This window comes from Ranitomeya variabilis, chromosome 5 (assembly GCF_051348905.1).
Source record: "Ranitomeya variabilis isolate aRanVar5 chromosome 5, aRanVar5.hap1, whole genome shotgun sequence".
In the NCBI taxonomy this organism is placed as follows: domain Eukaryota; kingdom Metazoa; phylum Chordata; class Amphibia; order Anura; family Dendrobatidae; genus Ranitomeya; species Ranitomeya variabilis.
In genome coordinates, this window is record NC_135236.1 from 42,724,766 (window position 1) to 42,742,778 (window position 18,013).

Sequence of the window (18,013 nt, forward strand, 5' to 3'; positions counted from 1 at the left end):
GAGAGATGGAGAGATAGGGAGAGAGATGGAGGGATAGGGAGAGATGGAGGGAGGATGAGAGAGATGGAGGGAGGGTGACAGAGATGGAGGGAGGGTGACAGATGGAGGGATAGGGAGAGAGATGGAGGGAGGGTGAGAGAGATGGAAGGATAGGGAGAGAGATGGAGGGAGGGTGACAGAGATGGAGGGAGGGTGACAGAGATGGAGGGATAGGGAGAGAGATGGAGGGAGGGTGAGAGAGATGGAGGGATAGGGAGAGAGATGGAGGGAGGGTGACAGATGGAGGGATAGGGAGAGAGATGGAGGGAGGGTGAGAGAGATGGAGGGATAGGGAGAGAGATGGAGGGATAGGGAGAGAGATGGAGGGATAGGGAGAGAGAAGGAGGGAGGGTGAGAGAGATGGAGGGAGGGTGACAGAGATGGAGGGGGCGCTTTTCTTTCTTCCATAGAGGGGGAGGGGAGCAGAGAAGGTTTTCACATTGGGGAGGGCACATAGAGATGATATAGGCAGAAGCACGGAGACCAGGAGGGAGAAGGACATAGGAAGAAACCCAAGGACGGACGCCCTCCCTTATCGGTAACACTGCCTATATTCTATGTACCTGCACTGCATATAGGGGGCCGAGCACTGAGTATGGGGGATGTGGGGGGTATGACACCTGCACAGAGGACAGGCATGGATCCGGACAGGTGACAGATCTACAAATGATGCTAATATAGCGAGGGCTAATGTACTCTGTGTAATAGGAGGAGAAGGTGAGAGCAGCGGAGAGGAAAGGACAGGTGCAGGCAATGTCAGGGGGTGAGGTGACAGGGAGGACAGAATATCTCTGTATGAGGAGGAGAGGTCTGTGTGCCCTGATATATGTGTATTAGCAAGAGGAGGAGAGGTCTGTGTATTAGGAGGATGAGAGGTCTGTGTGTCCTGATGTCTGTGTATTAGGAGCAGGAGGAGAGGTCTGTGTGTCCTGATGTCTGTGTATAAGGAGGAGGAGAGGTCTGTGTCCTGATGTCTGTGTATTAGCAAGAGGAGGAGAGGTCTGTGTATTAGGAGGAGGAGAGGTCTGTGTGTCCTGATATCTGCGTATAAGGAGGAGGAGAGGTCTGTGTCCTGATGTCTGTGTATTAGCAAGAGGAGGAGAGGTCTGTGTATTAGGAGGAGGAGAGGTCTGTGTGTCCTGATATCTGTGTATTAGGAGGAGGAGAGGTCTGTGTGTCCTGATGTCTGTGTATTAGGAGCAGGAGGAGAGGTCTGTGTGTCCTGATATCTGCGTATAAGGAGGAGGAGAGGTCTGTGTCCTGATGTCTGTGTATTAGCAAGAGGAGGAGAGGTCTGTGTATTAGGAGGAGAGGTCTGTGTGTCCTGATATCTGTGTATTAGGAGGAGGAGAGGTCTGTGTGTCCTCATATCTGTGCATTAGGAGGAGGAGAGGTCTGTGTGTCCTGATGTCTGTGTATTAGGAGGAGGAGAGGTCTGTGTATTAGGAGGAGAGGTCTGTGTGTCCTGATGTCTGTGTATTAGGAGGAGGAGAGGTCTGTGTATTAGGAGGAGAGGTCTGTGTGTCCTGATATCCGTGTATTAGGAGGAGAGGTCTGTGTGTCCTGATGTCTGTGTATTAGGAGGAGAGGTCTGTATGTCCTGATATCTGTGTATTAGGAGGAGAGGTCTGTGTGTCCTGATGTCTGTATTAGCAAGAGGAGGAGAGGTCTGTGTATTAGGAGGAGGAGAGGTCTGTGTGTCCTGATGTCTGTGTATTAGGAGCAGGAGAGGTCTGTGTGTCCTGATGTCTGTGTATTAGGAGGAGGAAAGGTCTGTGTATTAGGAGGAGAGGTCTGTGTGTCCTGATATCTGTGTATTAGGAGGAGAAGAGGTCTGTGTGTCCTGATGTCTGTGTATTAGGAGAAGAGGTCTGTGTATTAGGAGGAGAGGTCTGTGTGTCCTGATATCTGTGTATTAGGAGGAGAGGTCTGTGTGTCCTGATGTCTGTGTATTAGGAGGAGAGGGCAGTGTATTAGGAGGAGAGGTCTGTGTATTAGGAGGAGAGGTCTGTGTGTCCTGATGTCTGTGTATTAGGAGAAGAGGTCTGTGTATTAGGAGGAGAGGTCTGTGTGTCCTGATGTCTGTGTATTAGGAGGAGAGGTCTGTGTATTAGGAGGAGAGGTCTGTGTGTCCTGATGTCTGTGTATTAGGAGGAGGAGGAGAGGTCTCTGTGTCCTGATGTCTGTGTATTAGGAGGAGAGGTCTGTGTGTCCTGATATCTGTGCATTAGGAGGAGGAGAGGTCTGTGTATTAGGAGGAGAGGTCTGTGTGTCCTGATATCTGTGTATTAGGAGGAGGAGAGGTCTGTGTATTAGGAGGAGAGGTCTGTGTGTCCTGATATCTGTGTATTAGGAGGAGAGGTCTGTGTGTCCTGATGTCTGTGTATTAGGAGGAGGAGAGGTCTGTGTATTAGGAGGAGAGGTCTGTGTGTCCTGATATCTGTGTATTAGGAGGAGAGGTATGTGTGTCCTGATGTCTGTGTATTAGGAGGAGAGGTCTTTGTATCCTGATGTCTGTGTATTAGGAGGAGAGGTCTCTGTGTCCTGATATCTGTTTATTAGGAGGAGAGGTCTGTGTGTCCTGATCCCTGTGTATTAGGAGGAGGAGAGGTCTGTGTGTCCTGATGTCTGTGTATTAGGAGGAGGAGAGGTCTGTGTGTCCTGAGAAGGAGAGGTCTGTGTGTCCTGATATCTGTGTATTCGGAGGAGGAGGAGAGGTCTGTGTGTCCTGATATCTGTGTATTAGGAGGAGGAGAGGTCTGTGTGTCCTGATATCTGTTTATTAGGAGGAGAGGTCTGTGTGTCCTGATGTCCGTGTATTAGGAGGAGGAGAGGTCTGTGTGTCCTGATATCTGTTTATTAGGAGGAGAGGTCTGTGTGTCCTGATATCTGTGTATTAGGAGGAGGAGAGGTCTGTGTGTCCTGATATCTGTTTTTTAGGAGGAGAGGTCTGTGTGTCCTGATGTCTGTGTATTAGGAGGAGGAGAGGTCTGTGTGTCCTGATATCTGTTTATTAGGAGGAGAGGTCTGTGTGTCCTGATATCTGTGTATTAGGAGGAGGAGAGGTCTGTGTGTCCTGATATCTGTTTATTAGGAGGAGAGGTCTGTGTGTCGTGAGAAGGAGAGGTCTGTGTGTCCTGATATCTGTGTATTCGGAGGAGAGGTCTGTGTGTCCTGATGTCTGTGTATTAGGAGGAGGAGAGGTCTGTGTGTCCCGATGTCTGTGTATTAGGAGGAGAAGGAGAGGTCTGTGTGTCCTGATGTCTGTGTATTAGGAGGAGGAGAGGTTTGTGTATCCCGATGTCTGTGTATTAGGAGGAGGAGAGGTCTGTGTGTCCTGATGTCTGTGTATTAGGAGGAGGAGAGGTCTGTGTGTCCTGATGTCTGTGTATTAGGAGGAGGGGGAGAGGTCTGTGTGTCCTGATATCTGTTTATTAGGAGGAGGAGAGGTCTGTGTGTCCTGATCTCTGTGTATTAGGAGGAGGAGGAGAGGTCTGTGTGTCCTGATGTCTGTGTATTAGGAGGAGGAGAGGTCTGTGTGTCCTGATGTCTGTGTATTAGGAGGAGGAGGAGAGGTCTGTGTGTCCTGATGTCCGTGTATTAGGAGGAGGAGGAGAGGTCTGTGTGTCCTGATGTCCGTGTATTAGGAGGAGGAGAGGTCTGTGTGTCCCAATGTCTGTGTATTAGGAGGACAGGTCTGTGTGTCCTGATGTCTGTGTATTAGGAGGAGGAGAGGTCTGTGTGTCCTGATATCTGTTTATTAGGAGGAGAGGTCTGTGTGTCCTGATATCTGTGTATTCGGAGGAGAGGTCTGTGTGTCCTGATGTCTGTGTATTAGGAGGAGGAGAGGTCTGTGTGTCCCGATGTCTGTGTATTAGGAGGAGAAGGAGAGGTCTGTGTGTCCTGATGTCTGTGTATTAGGAGGAGGAGAGGTTTGTGTATCCCGATGTCTGTGTATTAGGAGGAGGAGAGGTCTGTGTGTCCTGATGTCTGTGTATTAGGAGGAGGAGAGGTCTGTGTGTCCCGATGTCTGTGTATTAGGAGGAGAAGAGGTTTGTGTATCCCGATGTCTGTGTATTAGGAGGAGGAGAGGTCTGTGTGTCCTGATGTCTGTGTATTAGGAGGAGGAGAGGTCTGTGTGTCCTGATGTCTGTGTATTAGGAGGAGGGGGAGAGGTCTGTGTGTCCTGATGTCTGTGTATTAGGAGGAGGGGGAGAGGTCTGTGTGTCCTGATATCTGTTTATTAGGAGGAGGAGAGGTCTGTGTGTCCTGATGTCTGTGTATTAGGAGGAGGAGAGGTCTGTGTGTCCTGATGTCTGTGTATTAGGAGGAGGAGGAGAGGTCTGTGTATAAGGATGCGTCCATATCTGCATGAATCCCCAATTATCCCCATAAATGCACATAACAGTGAGCTCCCTCTAGTGGTGGCTGCAGGACCCCAGAATGTTATTATCTGTCTTGTTAGTGTGCAGTGTTGTGGGGGTACGGGGTGGTGCGGTGGGATTCTGACCCCTCTGTCCTGGGTGCTGTCACCTGCTTATATTCTCTGGTTGTAAGCTGTCAGCCTTTTCCCAATTTGCAGTATCGTTTCCTGGGGATCAGGTTGGACAATATTCTGGAGGTCCCAGCCTTTTGTGGGGGATGAGAGTGTCAAGAGGCGACATTTGGTGATTTTTGGCAGCGCTGCAGAGCGTGTGTCTGTGGCAGTGTGACATGGTGAGGTGTGGGGCGACACACTTACCCTGGGCTTATGTATTAGTCCGTGGAGGACATATTTATCGTCTCCTGTATGTCATGTGCTGTCCAGCTGCGGTGGGGTGGGGGTGACAGCGGGGTCTGGGTGACAGCGGGGTCCGGGTGACAGCGGGGTCGGGGTGACAGTGGGGTCCGGGTGACAGCGGTGTCGGGGTGACAGCGGAGTCTGGGTGACAGCGGGGTCCCTCCACTCAATCCACATATCACCTCACTGTGAACAAAGATTTCCTCCTCCATCCATATGTCCTTCGTTACTACTGTGTCATCTGTCATTTATTCTCCATCACGCTTTCTATCTACAGTGCTTTGAGAAAGTTTTCATGCCCTTTTCACATATTTTCAGATTACTCCCACAAACTCAGTGGGATTTTGGTCTGGTCTGTGTAGCTCTGCCAGGATATTTAGGGTTATTGTCCTGCTGGAAGGTGAACCTACGCCCCAGTCACATGTCTTTTGCAGCCTCTAGCAGGTTTATACTCCAGGATTGTCCTGTATTTAGCTCCATCCATCTTCCCATCAACTATGAAGAGCTTCCCTGCCCCTGCTGAAGAAAAGACACCCCACAGCAGGATGCTGCCACCACCATGTGTGATGGTAGGGATGGTGTTTTTAGGGTGATGTGAAGTGTTAGTGGATTGCCCCCATGGGGCCATGGGGTACTCGGTACCGGATCATTTGGTTCACAGGGGGATGTCACGGTGGCTGACCCGGTCCGAGGCCCTGGGACATCCGTGTAAAAGGGAAAGGTCTTTAAAGGGATAAGGTTTGTGTTCGTGATGCCACCTGTGGTATTCGGTCAGGGTGACCGACGCTGCTTTAAGGGGTCCGCTGGGGTGATGTTATGTCAGCTAGATAGTATACCTTCCCACAGGTGAAGTATATCCCGGTGTGTAGATAGTGGATGGTGAGAGGCGCAGTGAAGAACGAGGACACAAGGTTGCAGTCTCTTTACCTTTACTGAAGACTTCAGCATCCACAGTCCAAGGCACTGGATCACAGGGCAGGCAGGGTCCGGCCGGTTTGAAGGCAAATCCAGAGTCTCCTTATCCAGGTGGAAATCAGTAGCCTTCCTCTAGCGCTGCGGTGTTGTAGTCCCTTACTGCTAAGCTTCTCATAAGGTCCTCACAACTGTTGTAGATGTTATGTGTCTCTCTCTCTGTCCTCCGGATAGGATAGGACAAACCCGTATGACCGGTGGCTTGAGGCGGTTTATAGGGACTCTATCATGCCCCAGCCTCTAAGGGGTGCCACCGTGACTCCTGGGTGTAGGGCGGACAGGTAACGTGAAATTAGCTGTCCTGCTGGTCTCTGGAGCAAAGCATACAGAACATTACTCCCTCGGTGTTCCGGCTACCGGGCTTCTGCGCCTCAGAAGGAGGCAGCCTGTGTAGGGCTGGTCCCCTTCTGCTATCCACTCCTTTGCTACGACTTCTTTTGCACGCTTGCTGCAATACAATTCTGCCTTCGATGTCTCTTTCCAGGAGCTGCAGCTCTGAGGGCATGCACAGCTCCATGTCCTTCTCCCTCGATCTCTGACAGGATCCCACCCCTGCCAGGGACCAACTACCTGAGCGAAGCTCAGCTAGCAACTAACTTTCCCTACAGGTCACCAGTTTTACCTAAGTGTGGGGAGTGACCTAATAAATAGGGTCAGGAGCTCCCCCTGGTGGCCTGGAGTGTGAAATGTGTTGCATGTTTGTGATACCTGGATGCAGTTATCCTTCTTTGCTTCCAAACATAACACCAACCTCCCCAAGAGGAGAATGATATTACTGCAATGACCAGGACCCTGGGGCGCTGCATTAGTTTTCAACCACACATAGTGTTTTATATTTAGCCCAAATAGTTCTCCTTTTGTCTCATCTGACCACAGCATCTTTCTCAACATGGGCCCCTACAAGGCTTTTTGCATACTGCAAACAGGACTTCTTATAGCTTTTCTTTTAAAAAATGTTTTCTTCTTGCCATGCTTCCATAGAGATCAGATTTGTGAAGTTTATGTCTAATAATTGTCCCGTGGATAGATTCTCCCACCTGAGCTGTGGATCTCTGCAGCTCATCCACAGTGACCACGGGCCTCTTGGCTGCTTCTCTAGTTAGTGATCTCCTTGCTTGAGATGTCAGGTTAGGTGGACAGCCATGTCTTGGTAGCTTTGCAGTTATTCCAAACTCCTTCCATTTTCGGATGATGGATTGCACAGTGCTCCATGAGATGCTCAGAACTTGGGCTACATTTTATACCCTAACCCTGCTTTACTCTTCTCCATAACTTTATCCCTGACCTGTCTGGTGGGCTCCTTGGTTTTCATGATGCTCTTTGATCCTTAATGTTCTCACACAAACCTCTGAGGCCTTCACAGAACAGATAAACAACTGTGAGTGGCGCTACAAAGCACAAGGCAGTTTTCCTGCTGCGGGTGCAACAATCACCACAAAAGATTGTAAAAAAGAAAAAATACTGAATTGAATAGATGATTACATAAAGGAATATGCATCCATCGGTAGCCGCGCTAGTATCACTACCTGTAAGCGAGGTCTCCCAAAATAGCAGGAAAATGTGAAGTTGTATGGGCGAACAACTATACTTCCAGAACAGTGCACTCTGAAGTTCAATGCCCGGTAGTACGGACCAGCACGCATGCGCTATTAATGTGAATGCAAAGTTCTTACCCCTGTCAGGAGTCCGCAGGGAGAGTGATGACGATCCTGCATGAAAGGGTCCACCGGATGCTGCTTCGCTGCCCAAACTGATTACGGACCGTTGTACCCTGATGGACGGTGCAGCGATGTCTCAGCCACGCATATAATCCCCCCTAGTGCGGGCGCTGCAAACGGCGCCTGCGCAGGACCTGTGTGCCATGGTGAGCAGCGTGACCGCGCACGTGACGGGGGATAGAGTACGGATGGCGATAAGGACTGTCTCCTTCCTCAGGTACGGTCCCTACCTCCGCATATCAGTCCTTATATAGCCGCCATCCGTAACATTAGTTATTGGAACCCAAAGAGTTCTATCCCGCAGATCTATCCCTTAGGGATAATAGTGTCCAAGATAAAAATCCATTTTGTTTCTGATCTTGACATGGATTTTATAAAGCTTCCTCCTCTCCAATGTGGATGTATTCTTTCAATTCCCGCAATCTTCATACTTTGTGTCTTTCCCTCATGCTGCTCAATGAAGCGTTTAGAATGCGGGTGACCCAAGAATTTATTATTGATGTTTCGCATGTGTTCATTAATTCGGACTCTTTTGGTCCGTCCGACGTATATCTTGTTACAGGGGCATGTGATGGTACAAATAACCCCTGTAGACGAGCACGTTATAAATTCTCCAATCCTCAGTTCAGTATCACCGATCTTCAGTTGCTTGTGTGTTTGAGTTTTTTTACACATATTGCATTTTTTACAAGGGAAAAAACCTCTCGGAGCTCTCTGTAAAAGAGCGGTTTGGATGGGGCCAGATCTATTCTGTACCGTGGGGGCGATATACGTGCCTAGATTCTGGCTTTTCCTATAAATGAAGGAGGTACTTCCGTGATACTGTCCCCCAAGATCTTGTCTTTCTTCAGTACGTGCCAGTGTCTTTGATATTTGAGTTTGCATTGAATTGGGTGATTATCGGAATACAATCCAGATTGCTGTTTTTTAATTTGGGATTTATCAGCTCCTGGCGTGATTTTAGAAGTGCCGCATTTTTGGATTCCTCCAACATGTCTAGGTTGTACCCCTTTTCCAAAAATTTGATGGTTAAAGCTTCTGCCTCGTCCTCAAAATCTTGCGGCTTAGAACAATTTCTGTTTAATCGCATGAATTGGCTTTTAGGGATGTTCAACAGCCACTGTGGGAGGTGGGAACTGTTTAAAGGGATGAAGCTATTAGTATCTGTCGGTCTATTAAAAGTACGAGTTTGAATAGTGCCCTCATCAATAAAAATAGTTAGATCTAAAAAATTGATTTGATGTGTGCTCGTGTTATCTGTAAAATTTAAAAAGAATTCATTTTCATTTAAATTAATTAAAAACTGGTTAAGAGCTTCCTGGCCCCCCGACCAAATAAAAATCACATCATCGATAAAACATTGCCAGAGGACCAGGTTCGCGTGCAGCACCCCCCCGATACACAAAGGTTTCCTCCCATCTACCGACGTACAGGTTAGCGTAACTGGGCGCGAACCTGGTCCCCATAGCTGTACCCCACTGCTGGGAGTAGTAGTTCTCCTGATATATAAAATAATTGTGGGTTAGAATAAAGTACATACAGTGGGGCAAAAAAGTATTTAGTCAGTCAGCAATAGTGCAAGTTCCACCACTTAAAAAGATGAGAGGCGTCTGTAATTTACATCATAGGTAGACCTCAACTATGGGAGACAAACTGAGAAAAAAAAATCCAGAAAATCACATTGTCTGTTTTTTTATCATTTTATTTGCATATTATGGTGGAAAATAAGTATTTGGTCAGAAACAAAATTTCATCTCAATACTTTGTAATATATCCTTTGTTGGCAATGACAGAGGTCAAACGTTTTCTGTAAGTCTTCACAAGGTTGCCACACACTGTTGTTGGTATGTTGGCCCATTCCTCCATGCAGATCTCCTCTAGAGCAGTGATGTTTTTGGCTTTTCGCTTGGCAACACGGACTTTCAACTCCCTCCAAAGGTTTTCTATGGGGTTGAGATCTGGAGACTGGCTAGGCCACTCCAGGACCTTGAAATGCTTCTTACGAAGCCACTCCTTTGTTGCCCTGGCGGTGTGCTTTGGATCATTGTCATGTTGAAAGACCCAGCCACGTTTCATCTTCAATGCCCTTGCTGATGGAAGGAGGTTTGCACTCAAAATCTCACGATACATGGCCCCATTCATTCTTTCATGTACCCGGATCAGTCATCCTGGCCCCTTTGCAGAGAAACAGCCCCAAAGCATGATGTTTCCACCACCATGCTTTACAGTAGGTATGGTGTTTGATGGATGCAACTCAGTATTCTTTTTCCTCCAAACACGACAAGTTGTGTTTCTACCTAACAGTTCCAGTTTGGTTTCATCAGACCATAGGACATTCTCCCAAAACTCCTCTGGATCATCCAAATGCTCTCTAGCAAACTTCAGACGGGCCCGGACATGTACTGGCTTAAGCAGTGGGACACGTCTGGCACTGCAGGATCTGAGTCCATGGTGTCTTTTTATACTGATAACAAGTTTAAACAGGTGCCATTACTACAGATAATGAGTGGAGGAAAGAGGAGACTCTTAACCCCTTACTGACCTCGGACGGGATAGTACGTCCGATGTCAGCTCCCCTGCTTTGATGCAGGGCTCCGCGGTGAGCCCGCATCAAAGCAGGAACATGTCAGCTGTTTTGAACAGCTGACATGTGCCCGCAATAGCGGCGGGTGAAATCGTGATTCACCCGCCGCTATTAACTAGTTAAATGCCGCTGTCAAACGCAGACAGCGGCATTTAACTACCGCATCCGGCCGGGCGGCCGGAAATGAGCGCATCGCCGACCCCCGTCACATGATCGGAGGTCGGCGATGCTTCTGAATGGTAACCATAGAGGTCCTTGAGACCTCTATGGTTACAGATCGCCGGCAGCTTTGAGCGCCACCCTGTGGTCGGCGCTCACAGCACACCCGCATTTCAGCTACATAGCAGCGAACAGCAGATTGCTGCTATGTAGCAGAGGCGATCGTGCTGTGCCTGCTTCTAGCCTCCCATGGAGGCTATTGAAGCATGGCAAAAGTAAAAAAAAAAAGTTAAAAAAATGTGAAAAAAATAAAAAAAATATAAAAGTTTAAATCACCCCCCTTTCGCCCCAATCAAAATAAATCAATAAAAAAAATCAAACCTACACATATTTGGTATCACCACGTTCAGAATCGCCCGATCTATCAATAAAAAAAAGCATTAAACTGATCCCTAAATGGCGTAGCGAGAAAAAAAATTGAAACGCCAGAATTACGTTTTTTTGGTCACTGTGACATTGCATTAAAATGCAATAACGGGCGATCAAAAGAACGTATCTGCACCGAATTGGAATCTTTAAAAATGACAGCTCGGCACGCAAAAAATAAGCCCTCAACCGACCCCAGATCATGAAAAATGGAGACGCTACGAGTATCGGAAAATGGAGCACTTTTTTTTTTTTTTTTTTTTAGCAAAGTTTGGAATTTTTTGTCACCACTTAGGTAAAAAATAACCTAGTCATGTTAGGTGTCTATGAACTCGTAGTGACCTGGAGAATCATAATGGCAGGTCAGTTTTACCATTTAGTGAACCTAGCAAAAAAGCCAAGCAAAAAACAAGTGTGGGATTGCACTTGTTTTGCAATTTCACCGCACTTGGAATTTTTTTCCCGTTTTCTAGTACACTACATGGTAAAACCAATGATGTCATTCAAAAGTACAACTCGTCCCGCAAAAAATAAGCCCTCACATGGCCAAATTGATGGAAAAATAAAAAAGTTATGGCTCTGGGAAGGAGGGGAGTGAAAAACGAACACTGAAAAACGAAAAATCCCAAGGTCATGAAGGGGTTAAAGAAGAAGTTACAGGTCTGTGAGAGCCAGAAATCTTGATTGTTTGTTTCTGACCAAATACTTATTTTCCACCATAATATGCAAATAAAATGATAAAAAAACAGACAATGTGATTTTCTGGATTTTTATTTCTCAGTTTGTCTCCCATAGTTGAGGTCTACCTATGATGTAAATTACAGACGCCTCTCATCTTTTTAAGTGGTGGAACTTGCACTATTTCTGTGTAATGACCAGAGGTCCGAATAAGATCCAGTGAGTCACAAACCAAGACCAAGGCAGAAATCTCCAACGGTATTTACTCAAAGGCAAAATAATAAAGGTAATATGGAGAATATTAAGGCAGATGCACCCCAAAGATACACCAGCTCAGCAGCAGCTGAAATCACTGTGCCACTCCAAGGTCTCCTGAGAACTGTATGCTACAACAGACTAGTAAGAAATTTACCTAACAGGGCAACTAAAAACAGGAACAAGTGTAAATTGAATGTAGTGTTATCAAGGGAGCCCCTGGAACGGCACACTGAGTATAACTTACACAACTCTAATATAAGATACACCTCTAAAGTCACAATTAAACACTCTGAGCAGGGATACCTGGGTATCTATAACTTATGGTACCGTATCCTGAGATGGATCTCCTCTCAGGCAGGAATCCGCACAGGCTGAAGCCAGTCCATATCTTCAGCGCCAATAAGTTACAGCAAGCTCCTCTTGTCTTGTCGGCCGATGCCGAGCCCAAACGCCGGGGACTTAGTTAGTGGTCTCACGATGTTGTCTCTGCTTCTGTAGCTCCTAGGAATGCTTCCACGACAACCCGTCCATCTCTGTATCAGCAGTCTGTCCAGACTTGTTTCTCCACTCAATGCACAGGGAATCACAGACTTCCAAATACGTACTGGGTTTGTAGTAAAGTCTCAGTCTTTTCTTAGATAAAGGGTTAGCTCTTCTCCAGGAAACGTTAGCAACAAAAGTCTCTCTCAGAGTTAAACAAAAGGTTAGCTCTTCTCCAGGGGAACGTTAGTGTCACGATTCCACCCGTGACTGTCAAGATCCCTTAGCCGCTGCCCACAATATGTCACGGATCGGGGTGACGTTAGACCAACAGACGGCTATCACATGGGCAGGGGGCTTATCCTAGTTATCCCTCCACTGCCACAATGTGATGAAAAAAACACACACAAGGCTATTGACCTCTTAGTTTACAGCAGGGGCTTATTTTAGGTATCCCACTGCTCTTCAGTATACCATGAACTGCAGGGATTTGTGTATCCCGCTTACAGTTCCACTTAAACCTTGCAGCTCTCTGGCGCCCCCCTTTCTGTCAGGTCAGATTCGGTACTGCACCTAGGGTGATTAGTCGCCAGAAACGCTGCCTGCTATGTACTGGCTATTGGGTGCACTGCAGCGACGCGATAAACTACTCCCACTCAGGCAGGAACAATAATTATCAAGCCGCAGTCGCTACAGTGAAACCCCAAGGCCTGCACAGTACACGGTAAGCTGCCACCAGCGCCGATTAAACGGGTTCGGCTGCTAACCAAAACAGTAGCGTAAATTCCCTTCAAAGACAGGGTACGGTTTAGGGCAGGAAGAACGAACTAGTATTAAATAGGATACCCCATAAATGATTTTTAGGCAGTGTTTATAAAATATTTTACAAAGATGTTACAAATGAGACAATTGCAAATATGTACAAGGTAATTATGAAAATAAAAGGATTAAAGGAAGAAAAGATAACTCACATGTTCTCAGATCATTGCATTGCAGGCAACAGGCTAGGAGCTTTCCATCTATCCCAGTGCATTGGCACTCGCAGTCTGGTCGCTTCAGGTAAAAACTCACAACTCTCCTCTCTTGGATGCCTGCCAGCACTTAAAACCTACAGTCTGTGACCTCACAGAAAGGGCTTGGTTTTCCAACTCCTCCTACCTCTTCGGTTTCACTAACTGGGCATTAAATATATCTGATGCCCGTAACTTCGCCACCGAACATAAAATAATCGCACCATACCCATCGTTCATCTCATAGTATCGTGGGCATTCCGATGAGATCAAATATGTCCTATTTGTCACGCACACTGACAGAGAAATCCCTACCTCTGTACCAGATGGAGCTACAAGCCTGTGATTAGAGTGATGCGTAGATCCTCCGAGTGTGATTATGACGATATATTTTGGTGTTCGTAACTTAAACGGTTTGCATAATATCTTCCCAAAACAGAACAAAGACCTTCTATGCGTTCTAGAAGTTTCTCTAACAGTTCCTGCTAACACAAATTTCTCTTGCAGCTATGCTAGTCGTAAATACCTTTCGTCAATAAAACTCCCCCCACAAGGCAAGCTCTTCTACACAGACAGATAGAAACACAGGAAAGGAAAGAGAACCAGAGAGAGGGGGGGGGGTTTAGCCCCCGCATGCTAGCAAGAAAACTAACTTATGATATTTCATACCATATCGTGACACCTCCCCCTTTTGGCGTGCGCTACGGCGGCAGGACCTCTCGGTATGCCTCCATGCGCACCTCCGTGGGTTCACCCTGGCGGGAGAGTCCATCTGCATTACCATGCTCTTTGCCCGCTTTGTGTTTAACGGTGAAGTCAAATTGCTGAAGGGCAAGGCTCCAGCGTAGCAACCTGCCATTGGTTCCACACATGGTGCTTAGCCAGCGCAGAGGGTTGTGGTCGGTCACCACGGTGAAGGTGCGACCGTACAAGTAGGGCTGCAAGCGCTGCAGGGCCCAGACTATGGCCAGGCACTCCTTCTCGATGGTGGAGTAGGCCACTTCCCTCGGCAAAAGTTTCCGGCTCAGGTACAGCACGGGGTGCTCTTGGTCCTCCGAGTCAACCTGGCTGAGCACAGCACCAAGGCCAAACTCACTGGCGTCGGTCTGTACCAAGAACGGTCGACTGCTGTCGACGGCTTTCAACACAGGGGCGTTGCACAGTGCTGTTTTCAACGCCTGGAAGGCCCCCTCACAGCCATCTGTCCAGTTGACGATGTGGGGTAGCTTCTTCCTGGTGAGGTCCGTCAAAGGTTTTGCCAGGCTACTATAGTGCTGCACGAAGCGCCTATAGTACCCTGCAGTGCCCAGGAAGGACATCACCTGTTTCTTGTTCCTGGGAGTGGGCCAGTTCACGATCACGCCCACTTTGTCAGGCTCTGGCTTTAGGGTGTTTCCACCTACCCGGTGCCCCAGGTAGTGAACCTCCCTCATGCCCATCTGGCACTTTCCCGGCTTGATAGTCAGTCCTGCTCGGTGAATTCGCCCGAGCACCTCTTCGAGATGCTGCAGGTGTTCATCCCAGGAGGGACTGAAGATGGCAATGTCATCTAAGTACGCCACAGCGTACTTCTCCAGTCCCTGAAGCAGGAGATTGACCATCCGCTGGAAAGTGGCAGGGGCATTCTTCATGCCGAAGGGCATGACCGTGGACTCGTACAGTCCAAAGGGTGTGATAAAGGCGGACTTCTCCTGCGCCTCGGGGCTCAGGGGAATCTGCCAGTATCCGCGACTCAGATCCATTATTGTCAGGTATTCTGCGCCAGCTAACTTCTCAAGCAGCTCCTCGATGCGCGGCATTGGGTGCGCGTCAGAGGCTGTAATGGCGTTGAGCCCCCTGTAGTCCACGCAGAACCGGGTGGTCCGGTCCTTCTTTGGCACGAGAACTACAGGTGAGGCCCACGCGCTCTTTGACCGTCGAATCACCCCCAACTGTAACATCTCATCGATCTCCTGGCGCATAATCTGCTGCACCTGGTCAGAGATTCGATAGGGTGTTCGCCGTAGTGGGGCGTGGTTCCCGGTGTCCACCTCATGGACCGCTAACTCAGTCCTTCCAGGCCGGTTGGAGAACACGACCCGGAAGGGTTCCAGTGTGATTTGCAACTGCAACCGCTGTGGTTCATCTAGCGAGGCGCTTACCTCCACGTCCTCAATGGACCCACGGGCCTTGGCTTGGGCCAGCATGTCCAGGAGGGCGTCTTCCTCCCCGTCCTCGGGTGCGCTGCAGACCGGTAGGATGAAAGGTTCACGTTCGTGATGAGCCTTCATCATGTTGACGTGAAAGGCCTTTCGCCTACCCCGAGTGTGGTCAAGGGTGACCACGTAGGTGACCGGGTTGAGCTGTTGGTGGACAACGTACGGGCCGTCCCAGGCTGCCTGAAGCTTATCCGTTGGTACCGGAACCAGCACCCACACCTTTTGACCCACGTGGTAGGTCCGCTCCCGGGCGTTCTGGTCGTACCAGTGCTTCTGATCAGCCTGAGCCTGCGTCATGTTGTCATGCACCAACTGCGTCAAGGTCTGCATCTTGTCACGGAAGCGCATGACATACTCCACTATGGACACTTCGGAAGGGTTCGGCTCCTCTTCCCAGGATTCTCTTACCAACCCAAGGGGTCCCCGGACTCGCCTGCCGTACAGGAGCTCGAAGGGTGAGAACCCCGTCGAGGCCTGCGGAACCTCTCTGTAAGCGAATAGCAGGTGTGGGAGGTACCGCTCCCAGTCGCGCCCTTGTGTCTCAACCAGCATGCGTAGCATCTGTTTGAGGGTACCATTGAAGCGTTCACACAAGCCATTGGTCTGTGGGTGATACGCACTCGATACCAGGTGCTTCACCTGCATTTTCTTACAGAGAGCCTCCATTAGGTGAGACATAAATTGGGTCCCTCGATCAGTAAGCATTTCCCTGGGAAATCCTACACGTGAAAAGATGGCCAACAGGGCATCCGCCACCTTATCTGCCCTAATTGACGACAGAGCTACTGCCTCTGGGTACCGGGTAGCGTAGTCTACCACAGTAAGAATATATTGCTTTCCAGAGCTGCTGGTGACGGCCAGCGGGCCCACAATGTCCACCGCAATCCTCTGGAAAGGCTCCTCTATCACTGGCAAAGGGATCAGGGGAGCCTTAAGAGCAGGCCCCGCCTTCCCCACTCTTTGGCAGGTGACACAAGAGCGGCAGTAGTTTGACACATCTGTCCCCATCTTAGGCCAATAGAAGTGTTGAGACAGCCGGGCCTTAGTTTTGCTGATCCCCAAGTGTCCAGCTAGCGGGATCTCATGGGCAATCCGCAACAACTCACCCCGGAATTGCTGCGGGACGACCAGCTGTCTTTCCCTCAACCACTCCTTTTGTGATTCTCCGGGTACTGTCTCCCGGTACAACCTTCCTCCTTCCCAGAACACCTTCTCCTTATCAGTCTCGGAGAAGCGCGTCTCGGCGAGTTGTCTCAAACTCTCTAGGCTCGCATCTGTGTGCAGAGCGGCCTGAAACTCCTGGCTAGGGGAAGCCAGAAGCGACGTCAGGGTCCCTTCCCCACGGGAGCCCTCTGGGACCTGCACTGGGTCCACCTCTGGTTCAGTCATACTGATGACTGAGGAGGGTCCGGAAGGCAGACAGATATCTGTGTTCCGGGCACTCTGACTGCGGGTGACAGCAGCTACGTAGGCTGTCTCCCCGGGGATTTCTACAGACCCAACAGCCGACGCTGCTATGGGCTCTACCTCCCCATCCACCCCCGTTACCTCAGGAGCATTGCTACTTATGGGCCAGTTACCTTCCTCGGTGGCACTGGTCAATTTCATGGCGTCACCTGTCTCACGGTTCCCATGTATCTCCCCATTTCTTGTAGCACCGACACTTGCCCCTGCTAGGGGTTCCTCAGCCATCTCACTCCGCAGAGCAACGTGGCTGAGCACTCCTGTACCTATGGACACATCAACTTTTACAGAAACATCATTATCAGATACAGTTGGCACATGTACAACATTTTCACCATCAATCCTAGGGAAAAAATGGTTAGCAGATGCATCACTACAAGATAAAGCATGGTCAGGTAACACATGCGATTTCCCATCATCATCATCATCATCATCATCCCCAGGGTTAACTTTACCCTCATTAGTAGATTGGGGAGGAGGGTCATCCACGAAGTATGCAACCAACCTCCCCAAATCAGTCCCCAACAAAACATCAGTGGGCAAATTATCAGACAGCCCCACTTCCTTCACCCCGCTCCCAGCACCCCAATCAATAAAAACCCGGGCCATCGGTAAGGGACAGCTGATGCCCCCAATCCCAGTGACAGTTAGGGTTTTCCCCGGAATGATTTCTTCAGGGGCCGCCAGTTCGGGTCGGATGAGGGTTCGTTCAGCCCCGGTGTCCTTGAGGCCTGTAGCAACACGACCTCCCACAGTGACATGCTGTACGTTATCACACCCCCTCCCAACCACACCACCCACCAAAAGAACGGCTGCATTAGGCCCTGGGGCCTGGGATGAGGGGTTCTTCTGCCTGGCTGGACATTGGTGACTGAGGTGTCCAGTCTGCCTGCAGTGGTAACACTGGCGAAGTTCGGTGGTAGGTCTGGTGCTGTTGGCCACGGGGACAGGACCTCTGGTGTGTTGGCTGGCAGGGGTACTGGCGTTGGCTGCAGGCTTACCCCCTCTCCAGCTGGTGGTGACTGGCTTCCGCACTTCCGATCTACGGTTGGCCTCATAGGCATCGGCAATCTGCGCTGCTTTCGTCACATCGTTGGGTTCTCTGTCCATCACGAACTGTCGCACTTCAGTTGGGCAAAGACGGAAGAACTGGTCTTTGATCATCAGGTCTCGCAGCTGTGTAAAGGTGGTCACTGACAGTCCTTGGGTCCACTGGTCAAAGTGGGTCCCCAGTCTATGCACCACAT

At 49.3% G+C, this 18,013-nt stretch overlaps 1 protein-coding gene across 1 annotated transcript in view; it reads left to right on the forward strand.

The window, feature by feature from the left end:
• The first annotated feature begins 401 nt into the window (after nt 1–401).
• NAT16 (N-acetyltransferase 16 (putative)) overlaps nt 402–18,013 on the forward strand; it is a 78,179-nt gene continuing 60,567 nt past the window's right edge. The window contains exon 1 of the mRNA XM_077261735.1: nt 402–577. The gene's annotated coding sequence lies outside the window, so the exon portion shown is untranslated. The remainder of the gene's footprint in view (nt 578–18,013) is intronic.